We start from the raw sequence: 13517 nt of genomic DNA on the forward strand, positions 1-13517 counted from the left end.
GTCCTTAAGAATCCGGTTGGTAATCATGAGAGACGATGGACTCTGAGAAACAAACGGAGGGTTCTAGAGGGGAGGGGGGTGGGAGGATGGGTTAGCCTGGTGGTGGGTATTGAGGAGGGCACATTCTGCATGGAGCACTGGGTGTTGTGCACAAACAATGAATCATGGAACACTTCATCTAAAACTAATGATGTAATGTATGGGGATTAACATAAGAATAAAAAAATTTTAAAAAAAAGATTATATAGGCAGTAAATAAATAAATAAATAAATAAATAAATAAATAAATAAATGTTCATGGTAAAGGCAAAAAAAAAAAAGAATCCGGTTGGTACCTAATAGGAAAGGAAATTCCTTCTTCCATAGACTTCACCTCAAAAGAAAACAGAATTTCTGCCCCAGCTTCTTTTCCTTAGTCAGAGGCTTACAGAAGGAACTATCAGTTGCTACAACTCAACTTCCTTCCCAGAAAGTTTCCCTTTCTCTCTCTCTCTCTCTTTTTTTGGTCTGAGTCTGACTTTCATTGGGTCATAGTTCACTAGTGGGTGGGGTCGTTGCATTGAGAATGGCTGAACACCCATGAATGACTAATGCTTTCCTCTGCTTCTGATGGCCGACTTCGCAGGGCAGGCCCCTTGCTCACGACTCTTTTTCCTGCTTCTTCCCTGGGGCTCTCTGTTCTCAAACAGTAGGGCGATCTGGGCAGTGCTCCTGACACACCTCAGAGAGGCAGGCGGGACCAGGGCTTCTCCCATGTAGAAGGAAGCCAAGGCCCCTCTCCTTTACTGCTTTTCATCTCAAAGAGCCCTGATTAGCAAGAATTTTCTAAGGTGTCTGGCCATTTTTCTTTCTGTTTAGTACATTTCGCATCCAACCTGGAGGATCGAAGAGGTGAGAAATTGAATTTGAGCCCTAACACACAAACTCAACCTTGAAACCCTAACACCAGCATCACCCATGATCAGTGGTAGGTACTCAATAAATGTTTGATTTTATAAGGAAATTATAAAATGTGTCTCATCACTGCATTTCTTCATCTACAGAGCCCATTAATGTTCACATTTTCTCCTCAGTTAAACTAAGGACCTCTTCTACCTTGTCCTAGCAACTAAGACTTGCCACTTGGCATATGCTAATTCAGTTTCCTTGTGCAGTGGCCATGTTTCTAGACCAAGCCACAGACTACTAGGAGTTATTTTCATTTGCTAGAATCCAGGATAAATAGTGCATCTTTTGCCTTCTGACAGCAGTTGTTTGTTTAGAAGAACGTTTTCTAGGCTAATGTGGCATGAACATAAAGTTACAATCAGAAAGTTTTGCACACTAAGGAGGAGCAGACCGTGCAGAATTGGACGGAAGCAATGAGTCACCTGGTTTGGAAAACAATTCCTAAAACATACTCGTAATATACCAACAAAAGGGACATTCAGCTAAAGCATACCAATTCCATCAGATCAGAATTTTGGCACAATGTAACATTATCTTCTATGATTAGTGTGCTTCCTACATGAAAGAAGTATCCTTTATATTCAAAATTATATAAAAAATGAGATTATTTTTAAAAGGAAAAAGAAACAGAAATATTTATTTTTTCATGACAGTGTCTTCCCAAGAGTGCCAAAAGGTTCCTTTTATTTAAAAAAAAAAAACAAAAAAAACAAAAAAAACAAAACCCTCAAAGTTTGGGAGTCAGAAAGAAAGATTCCATTGGCTTGCATCATCTACACATTACAAAGCTGTTGGACCAAATTGATGTTTCTAAAAAACTGCGAGTAGTTGAAATCTACCAAGCAATCACTTTTCTTTTTTTTTTTTTTTAAAGATTTTATTTATTTATTTGAGAGAGAGAGAATGAGAGAGAGCACATGAGAGGGGGGCAGGTCAGAGGGAGAAGCAAACTCCCTGCCAAGCAGGGAGCCCGATGCGGGACTCGATCCAGGGACTCCAGGATCATGACCTGAGCCAAAGGCAGTCGCTTAACCAACTGAGCCACCCAGGTGCCCGCAATCACTTTTCTTATTTGTCTGGGTGATCATAAATAACTGATGATTTCACTCAACTTTGGACTTCTGACTTGTCATCTGATGTTGTATAAATACAAAATTAATTAAGAGGAAAAAGGTCGGGCCTGTGAAATCACCTCTGAATATATAACTGGCTAATCTACTGTGCAGTTTTGGATAAGTCAATTAAATTTGCTAGGCCTTTGTTTCCTCATCTGTAAAATGGAGGGGGTAAACTAGAAGGCCCTATGGAAGGTCCATCTTTGGTTTATTCATCTTTCTTTACCTTTCTTTTTTTTTAATTTATTTTTTTTATTTTTAAAGATTTTATTTATTTATTTGAGAGAGAGAGAATGAGAGACAGAGAGCACGAGAGGGAAGAGGGCAGAGGGAGAAGCAGACCCCCTGCTGAGCAGGGAGCCCGATGTGGGACTCGATCCCAGGACTCCAGGATCATGACCTGAGCCGAAGGCAGTCGCTTAACCAACTGAGCCACCCAGGCACCCTCTTTACCTTTCTTTTCCACTTACCTTACTTGAAAAAAGATGTCTATATAATATTGCCAACCAGTTGCGACTAGTTTATGTTTTCATTTATTCAGATGTTGATTTCCATCCCTCTTATTTTATTGGCTCTTGTTTATAGTAACAACAAAATGTAGATGAAATGCTTCATGGGTATGAAATAACTTCAGCCGGAGCCTTACTGCCATCTAATATATGGTGTGACTTTTTTTTTTTTTTAAGATTTTATTTATTTATTCATGAGAGACAGAGAGAAACAGAGGGAGAAGCAGGCTCCCAAGGAGTGGGAAGCCCGATGCGGGACTCGATCCCAGGACCCTGGGATCATGACCTGAGCCGAAGGCAGACGCTTAACCATCTGAGCCACCCAGGCGCCCATATGGTGTGACTTTTAGCAAGGAACCTGTACTTAAGTATGACATAAGGGCTGGTAAAATCTCATTTGCACTACACTATGGCGAGGGAAGAAAAGGAGCTGTGCACCATGGAAAATCCTGGTATTTTTATCAGGTGATGTTGTGCCAACAAGAAAACAATACAAAACTGAGTTCTCACACTGTTTGCCTGGGTATGCCGATCTGAACGTCCATTCTTTGAAATGCCGTTTCCATGTCTGTAATTACTGATGAAATGCCTCCTAAACATGTGATTCTAGTTTGTACATTGTGGTAGCCATCTTCTAAGGGGTCCCCCAATTGAGGGGTCCCCCAGTTCCCACCTGCCCCATTAAGCAGGGTGGACCAGTTGTACCCAACAGGATACTATAGAAATGATGGTGTGTGACTTCTGAGGGTAGATGGTAGAAGACTTGTGGCTTCCACCTTACCCTCTCTGCAATTATTCACTAGGGAGGAAGTCAGCCACCATGTCAGCAAACACTTCAGTAGCTTTGTGAAAAATATACATGGTGTGGAATTGAATCCTGCCAACAGCTGGCCCCAACTGGCCAGTGATCAGATGAGCCATCTTGGAAGCATTCCCTTCAATGCCAGTCAGTCTTTCAGATGCCTGTGATCCCAATCATCGTATTTACAGCAGCCTCGAGAGACCCTGATCCAGAACCAGCCAGCATCCAGCTGAACCACTCTGGAATTCCTGAGCCACAGAAACTCTGTGAAGTAAATGTTTATAGCTGTCTTCAGGTGCCATCTTGGGGAGGGGAGATAACTTGTCATGCAGCCATAGATAACCAATATACAAGTCAAAAGAAAAATGTGATGGTATTAATTTTGTGGTCACTTACTCAGGTGTAGGAAAGAAAAGAATGTTCCGTTTTTCTCCATAACCCAACTTAATCTCTATCTTAAATTTCATTATGTCTGATTATGGGGAAAAAAATAACATTAATCCATTCTGGAATAATTCAGTAACTTCAGATTTTAACGCCATTAATTCAGGATTTTTCCTCACTCTCCCATCTGCCTAAGAGTGGCGCCTGTGCCTGGTGGATAATGGCTTACCTAGCGGCATAGAATCAGGAGTGTGTAGGGATATCTTCTCCCTGGTCTTTGTACTATGTCCTCAGGGGCATTCACTAAAATACTAATGAAAAACAGAGGTGACTAAAGGTGTATTACCAATACGAAATATAAAAGTGGACTTTCCAGTATTCTTTCTAGGTCATATACTCTTCACTGTTTTATTAGTTCTAATAATTCATTAAAATCCAGGGGAATTTTACAGGGCACAGAACAAACCAATGAAGTCTCACTTAAAATTCTGTGGCTTCTTGTGGAGTTAGAAGGCCAATGTTAATTTAAATGTGCAGACTTTTTTGAAAGTCCTTTCCTTTGTTGAGTGTCATGGGCTCTCCATGAAGTCTTATTAATACTCCAAAGCTATTCTGGAAGGGCAGAAAGTAAAAGAACCTACTTCAACACGAGCTGGTTCTTTAAAGTAAATGATCTTTCAGGGAGCTTTCTGTTGGATGCCTCAAGCTGCCTTCAGTATTTTAAAACAATGTGGGGTTTTTTGTTTGTTTGTTTTGTTTTGTTTTTTACTAGTAACTCCCTGGAATAATCTTCATTGTTCTCCCCTTCAGTCAGAGAGGAGTGAGCGTGTTGGATAAATGACTGATAACACATATCAGTGACAGAAATGTGGGTTATTAGCACCCACTGGAGCACCCACCAGGCCTGGAGTTGCCATATAGTGACTCACATCCTTGAATAGATACAGTGCGAGACTCTTAAAAATAAATTACCTATGACAGTCGATCAGGACAAATTCTGCCATGTGGCATGTCTCTTCACATGGTATACCTCAGAAATAAACAAAATCGACCCTTACATTACAGCTCATTTGAAGGCTTTCTCTTTATCTCTTTATCTCTTAGCCTTTGTTTTGGTACTAGAATTTAAATGATTTTCATCATGTTCCATGTTCACTGATATCTCTGGGATTAGGTCATTTCATCAGAGTAACAGCCCCAGACATGTTCCTGCCATGCAGCTCCCCTTCTATTTTTATCGTGGAGCAAGCAGTTCACTTGTTAGCCTCCCTAATTCTCATATGAGCTGAAGGATAAAAATAATACATCGAGGGGACATTAATGTGAGAAATTCTCTCCTTTCGTAAGAGATAACATTTCATGGTCCATTTGCTCTTTTGATTTTTCTTGCCACTTCCTAATTTCAGGGTCACTGTTACTTGTAAAAAAATCTGAGTCCTCAGACTGTATTTACCATGCAGGCTGCAAATGTATTTATTTTTCTGCCTTACATATTTTCTTTGCTTTTTACTTATTTATCTATTTTGGAGTTGCTTTATCATCTTATAGTATTGAGTTTGGATTCATTGCATATATTTTGGTATATGAAAGCAAGTTATAAAGGAATGTCATGGGCGCCTGGGTGGCTCAGTTGGTTAAGTGACTGCCTTCGGCTCAGGTCATGGTCCCGGAGTCCTGGGATCGAGTCCCACATCGAGCTCCTGGCTCGGCGGGGAGCCTGCTTCTCCCTCTGACCCTCTCCCCTCTCATGCTGTTTCTCTCTCTCTCTCTTTCTCAAATAAATAAATAAAATCTTAAAAAAAAATAATTAATAAATAAATAAATAAATAAAGGAATGCCATAACACAGTACAAAATGTGATGACAGAGAGAACAATTATGTCAAGGCCTGAAGTGATGATCAAATCAAAGAAAAAAATGAAGAAAGACTGGTGTAATAGTAAGTGTTATAACTAAGACCTTAACATGAGATGATTCTTTTTGTAGTTCATGTCTAAAATCAATTTTAAAAAACAAATATAAATTCTGATGTTTAAGGCAAGGTGTGGAAGGCAAGGACTCTAAGGAGGACAGTGAATGTAATTACTGTAGTAACAAATGACATACTGAATTAAGTATGAGTACTGAATCAAGTATCTTGTCCCTTTGAATTTCCACCACAGCATTAGGGACTCTTGGTGAAATATATTCTTGGAGAGACAGGCTATTCTATTTAAAGTCAGAAAATTCTACTCCATGAACAAGGACATCCCATTCCCCCAAAATAATGTTCACTGTTGTATTTCAGAAACTTAGAAATATTATCCTGTTTTGAAAATATTTTTACTCTCTCTTGGCTATATAGATATTATTTGGACACATGTGGACTGGCTGTAAGTCGAGGGCCCATGATGGACTCTGTAATCAGAGATTTTCCCTTACCTGCCTAACCAGAGTCTTAAAGTGGCATTTTTCTAACATAGAAAGACACTCTGTCAACTCTATTACTTTCATCATTAACTTTTTGTCATCAAACAAATCCTATAGTTAACCAACAATACATAGTCTGTAAAACACAGCCTGGTAGGTTGTTTATAACCATATTAGTGTTTGTGTGCTGTGCTGTGTGTGTGTGTGTGTAAAAATAGATGTAAAAACCTAAACAAAATAATATCAAGCAAACAGCAGCAGCATCTAAAGAAGCTATTACATCACATATATAAATGAGTTGATCCCAGGAATGACAAGAGGGGTTTCACATTAGAGAAATTATAAATGTAATTTACCACATTAATGAATTACAGAAGAGAGGCCATATACCAATCCGATGAGAGCAGAAAAATCATTTGATAAAATACAAAAGCTATTCAGGTTAAAAATACCTTAACAATCTAGGAATAGAAGAAAATATTCTCAACCTAATAAATATTATTTACAAATACCTAGAGAAAACTTAATTCTTAATGGAAAAATATTAGAAGGACTCCCTTTAAAATTAAGACCAAAATAAGGATGCTCACTATCACCACATATACACGTTTATTGAAGGCCAATCATTTCTATAAGAAGAAAAAAATTAAGGAATAAGACCCTCATTATTTAAAGATTAATGATTTACATTATTTATTAGAATAAACAAGAGAATAAAGCAAAATGGATATATGTAAGATAAAGATACAAACATTAATTGCATTTTTAAAATACCAGCTAAACGTTATTTTAAAAACTACATGACATTTAAAATAGCAATGAAAACATATAAGACCCATGGAAATCTAATCAAAATTGTGCAGAACATGTTTGAAGAAATTATAAAACTTCATGAAAAGACATTAAAGAAGATGTAAGTTGTGAAATTTATCAGGCATACAAGTAAAAAGTTCCAATATCAGAAGATTTTAATTCTTCCTAATCTGATCTATGGATTCAATGCATTCCAGTGTAAACAAAAAAACAGAAACAAAACCAACTTCAATAGGATTTTTAGAGACACTAAAAAGTTGTTTCTAAAATGTATATCAAAGAACAAAAAAACAAGAATAGACAGTAGGGCAGGGGGATTTGCCCCACCCCACATCAATACTTATTATAAAGCTTTACTAATTATGACCTGTGGTATTGGTGTAGCTTCTGTTACAAACAGAAGAGAAAGCCTAGAGAAGACACACACACTTATTAATACTTGATATATTATAGTGATACTATTTGATAAGGTTGCTGAGACAGTTATCTATGTGGAAAAGAATAAAATCCTGTCCCTACCTCATACCATATACAAGATCATGTATATACAAGATTCAGATGGATTAAAGGCTTATATGTGAAAGGAAGAACAGTAAAGTACTTCAAAGAAAATATAGGAGAATATCTGTTTGACTTTGGAATAAGGGAAAAACTTCTTAAACCAAAAAGCACTAACATCAAAGAAAAGATTGATGTTTGCCTATATTAAAATTAAGAACTTTGGGGCGCCTGGGTGGCTCAGTTGGTTAAGCATCAGACTCATCATTTCAGCTCAGGTCATGATCTCATGAATCATGAGATGGAGCCCCTCCTCTGGTTCTACACTCAGCACAGAGTCTGCCTAAGATTCTCTCTCTCCCTCTGCTCCCCAACCCCCGCACTCACTCGAGTGCTCTCTCTCTCAAATAAGTCTTTAAAAAAATTAAGAACTTCTTTCAAATAATATGATAAAAAAGTAAAAAGACTAACCCCCCAAAAGAAAATATTTGCAATGAATATAAGCAATATATAAAAAGATCTATACATTAAAAAAAAAAGGAAAAAGAAAAACAATTAAATAGAAAAATAGGTAAATGACAGGTATTTCCCAGAGGAAAACTGAATGACCAACAAACATTTGCCCAACCTCATTAGTAACCCAGAAAAATGCAAACTAAGACCACAATGAAGTGCGATTTTTCCCTCTACTAAATTTGCAAAAGGTAAGAAGTCTGAAATACCAAGTGTTAGCAGGAATATGGATAAACATATATTTTGTACACTGCTGGTGGGAGTGCAAATTAGTCAACACCCTTTGCAAAACGATTTGGCATTATCTTGTAAAAATAGATGTTTCCATTGGCCTGCCGTCCAGCAATTGCCCTCCTAGGTACATGTCCCCGAGAAGCTTGAATGTGTGCATCATGACAGAAGTAAGAGTGATCCTGGTGGCACTGTCTATAAAAGAACAGACTGGAAACTTCTTAGTGCCTCTCTTCAGGAGAAGAGAATTAGGTGATATTCATACAATGGAATATTATGCAACAAGATGGATGAATCTTAAAAACATAGTAGTGAGTGAAAAAACAAGTTCTAGAAGACTATATATTATAAATTCATAAGTTCATTTCTATAAAACAAACAAAAAACCCACACATCAAACTAAATATATAGTTTAGAGGGATGTATTTATGGTTATATGGTAAAACTTCTACATACAAAGCAAGGGAATGATAAATGCAAAATTCACGCCAGTGTTTATCTCTGTTAAGATAGACAATGGGCTGTGACAGCAGAGAAGAATATTGATAAAAGCAGTGATTCTGGAAAATTTCTGGTCTTTGGAGAGGAGGAAAGTTTAGAGGAGTTTATTTTATTACTATGTTTCCATGTGCCAAATATTACAACTGTAACATTTAGAGGACACACTTTATAGCAAGAAAAAAAGACATATAGAAAAATAACATTCAGATACTCCTGATTATATTGTTTGAATTTTAAAAATGAAGAAAGACATTATTTTGCAATAAAAGGATATGACAAGACTAGAAGAGCCTTAAATGTAATTACTAAAAGAAAAAAGCCAATCTGAAAAGGTTGCATACTGTATGAATCCAAATATATGACATTCCAGAAAAGGCAAAACTATGGGGCCAGTAAAAAGTTCAGTGGTTGCCAGGGGCTAGAGGGGAGGGAGGGAAGAATAGGCAGGGAACAGAGGCTTTTTAGGGTAGGGAAACTATTCTGTAACTATATATAGTTATGCTATATATAAAAATATATATTATGGGCTTATAATATTATAATATTATATGGGCTATGATATTATAAGCTATATTATATATATAGCTATATTATGGGTTATAATCTTATAAGCCCATAATATATATAAAATATATGTATTTTTGAAACTATATATATATATTTGAAACTATAATGGTAGATACATGTCATTGCACATTTGTCTAAACCCATAGACTGTAAAACACTAAGAGTGAACCCTAATGTAAACTATGGACTCTGGGTCATAATAGTGTGTCTGTGCAGGTTCCTCAGTTGTAACGAATGTACCACTCAGGTGAGGCATGTTGATAAAGGGGAGGCTGTGAGCCTGTTAGGGCAGAGGGTTTATGGGAACCCTCTGTACTTCCCACTCAATTTTGCTGGGAACCTCAAACTCCTCTGAACCATAAAGTTTATTTATTTATTTATTTATTTAGTTAGTTAGTTAGTTAGTTAGTTAGTTATGTTAATCACCGTACATTCCATCATTAGTTTTTGTTGTAGTGTTCCATGATTCATTGTTTGCATATAACACCCAGTGCCCCATGCAATACGTGCCCTCCTTAATACCCATCACCGGGCCAACCCTTCCCCCCACCCCCTCTCCTCTAGAACCCTCAGTTTGTTTCTCAGAGTCCATAGTCTCTCATGGTTCGTCTCCCCCTCCAATTACCCCCCTTCAGTTTTCCCTTCCTTCCCCTAATGTCCTCCATGCTATTCCTTATGTTCCACAAATAAGTGAAACCATATGATAATTGACTTTCTCTGCTTGACTCATTGCACTTAGCATAATCCCCTCCAGTTCCACCCATGTCGATGCAAATGGTGGGTATTCATCCTTTCTGATGGCTGAGTAATATTCCATTGTATATATGAGCCACATCTTCTTTGTCCATTCGTCTGTTGAAGGGCATCTCGGCTCCTTCCATTAAAAAGAAAAAAAAAATGAAGAAAGATCCCTGAAGGAAAAAGAGGGAGAAAAGATCAAGTGGTCCTTAGACATCTCACAGCAGAACTCACTATCAGAGACAGTGCAGCAATAACTACATAGTTCTTCAAGAAAGAAAAGTTTCCCATCCAAGTCTGGCCCAGTCATATTGCCACTCAAGTTCAAAGACAAAAGGAATTCTCAAATATGAGAGAAGTCTAGAAACAGCACTCATGAGTAGGGAAAAAAAATCTGGATGCTCAAATCCAGCCAATGAGATGGAGTAAAGAATTCAGATATGGGGGTGGGGGGATGGGGCACCTGACTGGCTCAGTCAGAAGAGCATGCCACTCTTGATCTCAGGGTCGTGAGTTCGAGCCCCACATGGGGTGTAGAGATTACCTAAATAAATAAAACTTAAAAAAAATAAAGAATTCAGGTATCGGGAAGTCATTGTAAAGAGCACGGAATCCATTTAATATGGAATTAAGAATAATAATAATGGGAAGACTATGGTCACGAAACAGAAAATTACTGTTATAAGCTCTGACCACCCTCCCCACCACCCCCAACAACCAACTGAAAATGAATGGGAGAGGGGAGCAGCACTGATGGGCCCCCTATTTCCTAGCAGGGCACTGTCAGCAATGAATTAGCTACACACACATACACACCAACGTCTTAGTGGTCTTCATAATGTGACTTTTAACTTAAAAGGATTTTTTTTTAAAGATTTTATTTATTTATTTGAGACAGAGAGGATAAGAGACAGAGAGCATGAGAGGGAGGAGGGTCAGAGGGAGAAGCAGACTCCCCGCCGAGCAGGGAGCCCAATGCGGGACTCGATCCCGGGACTCCAGGATCATGACCTGAGCCGAAAGCAGTCGCTTAACCGACTGAGCCACCCAGGCGCCCTAACTTAAAAGGATTTTTAAGAAATCAATGCCTAGAGTAGTGAAGAAAGATTTTTTTTTTTGTAAAAATTAACAATTCTTTCTGTCTTACCTCATAATTCTTTTTATTCTGATGAGTCAAGGAAAATGAATCACTTTTCATTTTCAAAACTCCATGTATAGCCTTATCCCATTTTTATCAACCAATTTCTTTTCCTCTCTCTTCTTATACATTTTCTGTGATTTCTTCTGTCTCTGTAGATGTTTACACAGGAACACTGGTTATTTGTGGTGTTGGTATTCGAAGGGATCTGTTGCTTTCTTTTTTATACTTTTCTGTGTTGTTTGAATTATTTATGGTATAGGTTTCATTTTTTAATATGACATTGAAGTAATTACTTGATTATAATTTGTTTTTGCTAGGGTGCCTGGGTGGCTCAGTCATTAAGCATCTGCCTTCGGCTCAGGTCATGATCCCAGGGTCCTGGGATTGAGTCCCACATCGGGCTCCCTGCTCGGTGGGGAGTCTGCTTCTCCCTCTCCCTCTGCCTCTTGTGTGCTCTCTCTCTCCTCCTCTGTCAAATAAATAAATAAATCTTAATAATAATAATTTGTTTTTGCTAAATGGAACAGTGAGACATTTGAGGATTTTTCACTACAGTGGAATAATTTAGGGTTGTAGTAATATGTAAAATTGCAGTATCCTTGAAAGAAAGAACTGTGTCTGCATTACATTTATATCCCTCTTAACACCATGCACAGAGCAAATATTCAATAAATGTTTCTTAAATACAATTTTACATTTTTCTCTATTTTTCCTTTAGATCTGAGAATAGCCAGAGAGAAAACACCCCAAGAAATCATCATGTAAACACTCTTCTGAGGAGATGCTCTTTGAAGGTCATTTGTTGTGTCTCCTCAAAGCATGGCTTCAATTTGTCCACAGGTAAATGCTACACCCTGAATAGTCACCTTTTAGATCTACATGCAAACAATTATTTTATTTATTTGTTCATTAATTGATTCAGCAAATATTCACTGAGAACCTACTATGTATAAGTACCCTCCTGTGTTATGCATATAACAATGAGTCAAAGGATGGCTTTACCCTCAGAGAGCTTACATTTTCGTAAGAGGAGATGGACAAGAAGTAAATCGACAAGTGCATAACCTCTCCTATGGTGATAATGCTATGAAAAAATAAAGAGGAGAAAAATGACAAGGTAGGGGATGTAGGGTGGTCCCAGAAGGCCTCTCTGATAAGGTGACATTTGGCCAGAGACATGAGTGACCTAGAGGAGTAAGGCATGCAGATGTCTTGATGAGGATCCTTCCAGACAAAGATTGGTCAAATGCAGAGTATAAGGCTTGATCACAGGTGCTGGCCTGAGCAACAGAATGAATGGAGGTACTGATCAGTGAGATAAAGACAGGTTTGGCTAGATGGGTGGGACAGGGGTGTATGGGGAGGGAGGAGTTTGGTTTTAGATGTATTTAGTTTGAGATGCCCTTTGGCCATCCAAATGGAAGGGGTGAGTAAACGATTGGGTAGATGAGGCTGGAAGCCAAAGTACATGTTGAGTCGTATGGGACTGAAGGTCAAAGCATGTGTATAATTAAATTAAAAATACGTACAAAGTCGAATATAAGAGTCACCTTCATGCAACATAGATTAAAGTAATAGCAAATGTTGCTCCCTAACAAATCACCCGCTGATTTTGAAATACCATACGAATTGCCAGAGCAGTTTTCTAAGAAATGGACTCTTTCAATTTGTGTTCAGAGCTGTGCTGTGGTGGTTTTTCTGCCCATCATTTGAACCAGCACAGCAGGGGCTTGTCAACAAGGCTCCATTGAATGGAGGTAAGATCCTTTGCCTCGCTGAATGCCATGCTTGATGATCTGGTTTTGTACAGTGTCCTGGTGCACTCACCGGTTTCCAGGCAGAAAGGCTGTTCAGGGTGAAGAACCACTGCATCATGGGAGCCAGGCTTTGACAAGCAGGTTGCCTCCCGCAGTGGACTTTCAATGGAGTGAGCACACCAACAAGGAAATTCTGCCAATTAGTGAATGATGGTGGGCTGCTGGGCAAGTCACACCAGGCAGGACCCAGGAGCCGTTTCACCTACACACCTGAACGTTCTATTCTCTCTTCCCTTTGCCTCATATTCCTCAAATGCCAGTGTTTCATGTTGAACTTAGTTTCTAGAAGCGCCCCCCCAACCCCACCCCAAGCCCCAGCAAGACCTTCCCCCTACTCTCTTCCTTCAGTTTAGCTCACACTGAGGTTGGGGGATCAATGAATCTCAGTTAGGCTCAGCATTGTAGAACCTGGCTCAAATCTGCTTCTAACAGCTGCTCAAACTTGTGATCTTGTGGATGCCCAAGCAACATGGCACACTGAAATCAGAGTATGGAATAGTCTAACTCTTCCTAATTAGAAAATGAGCATCAT

General features: G+C 38.5%; 1 long non-coding RNA gene across 1 annotated transcript in view; it reads left to right on the top strand.

The window, feature by feature from the left end:
* Nucleotides 1-837: 837 nt before the first annotated feature.
* Nucleotides 838-13517, top strand: part of LOC123849568 (uncharacterized) — a 38212-nt gene continuing 25532 nt past the window's right edge. The window contains exons 1-2 of the long non-coding RNA XR_006792107.2: nt 838-967; nt 11887-12008. This is a non-coding gene — a long non-coding RNA (uncharacterized LOC123849568). The remainder of the gene's footprint in view (nt 968-11886; nt 12009-13517) is intronic.

Source organism: Mirounga angustirostris, unplaced genomic scaffold, assembly GCF_029215605.1.
Source record: "Mirounga angustirostris isolate CCGP_5_RB_7025 unplaced genomic scaffold, mMirAng1.0.hap1 SCAF_15, whole genome shotgun sequence".
Taxonomy (NCBI): Eukaryota; Metazoa; Chordata; class Mammalia; order Carnivora; family Phocidae; genus Mirounga; species Mirounga angustirostris.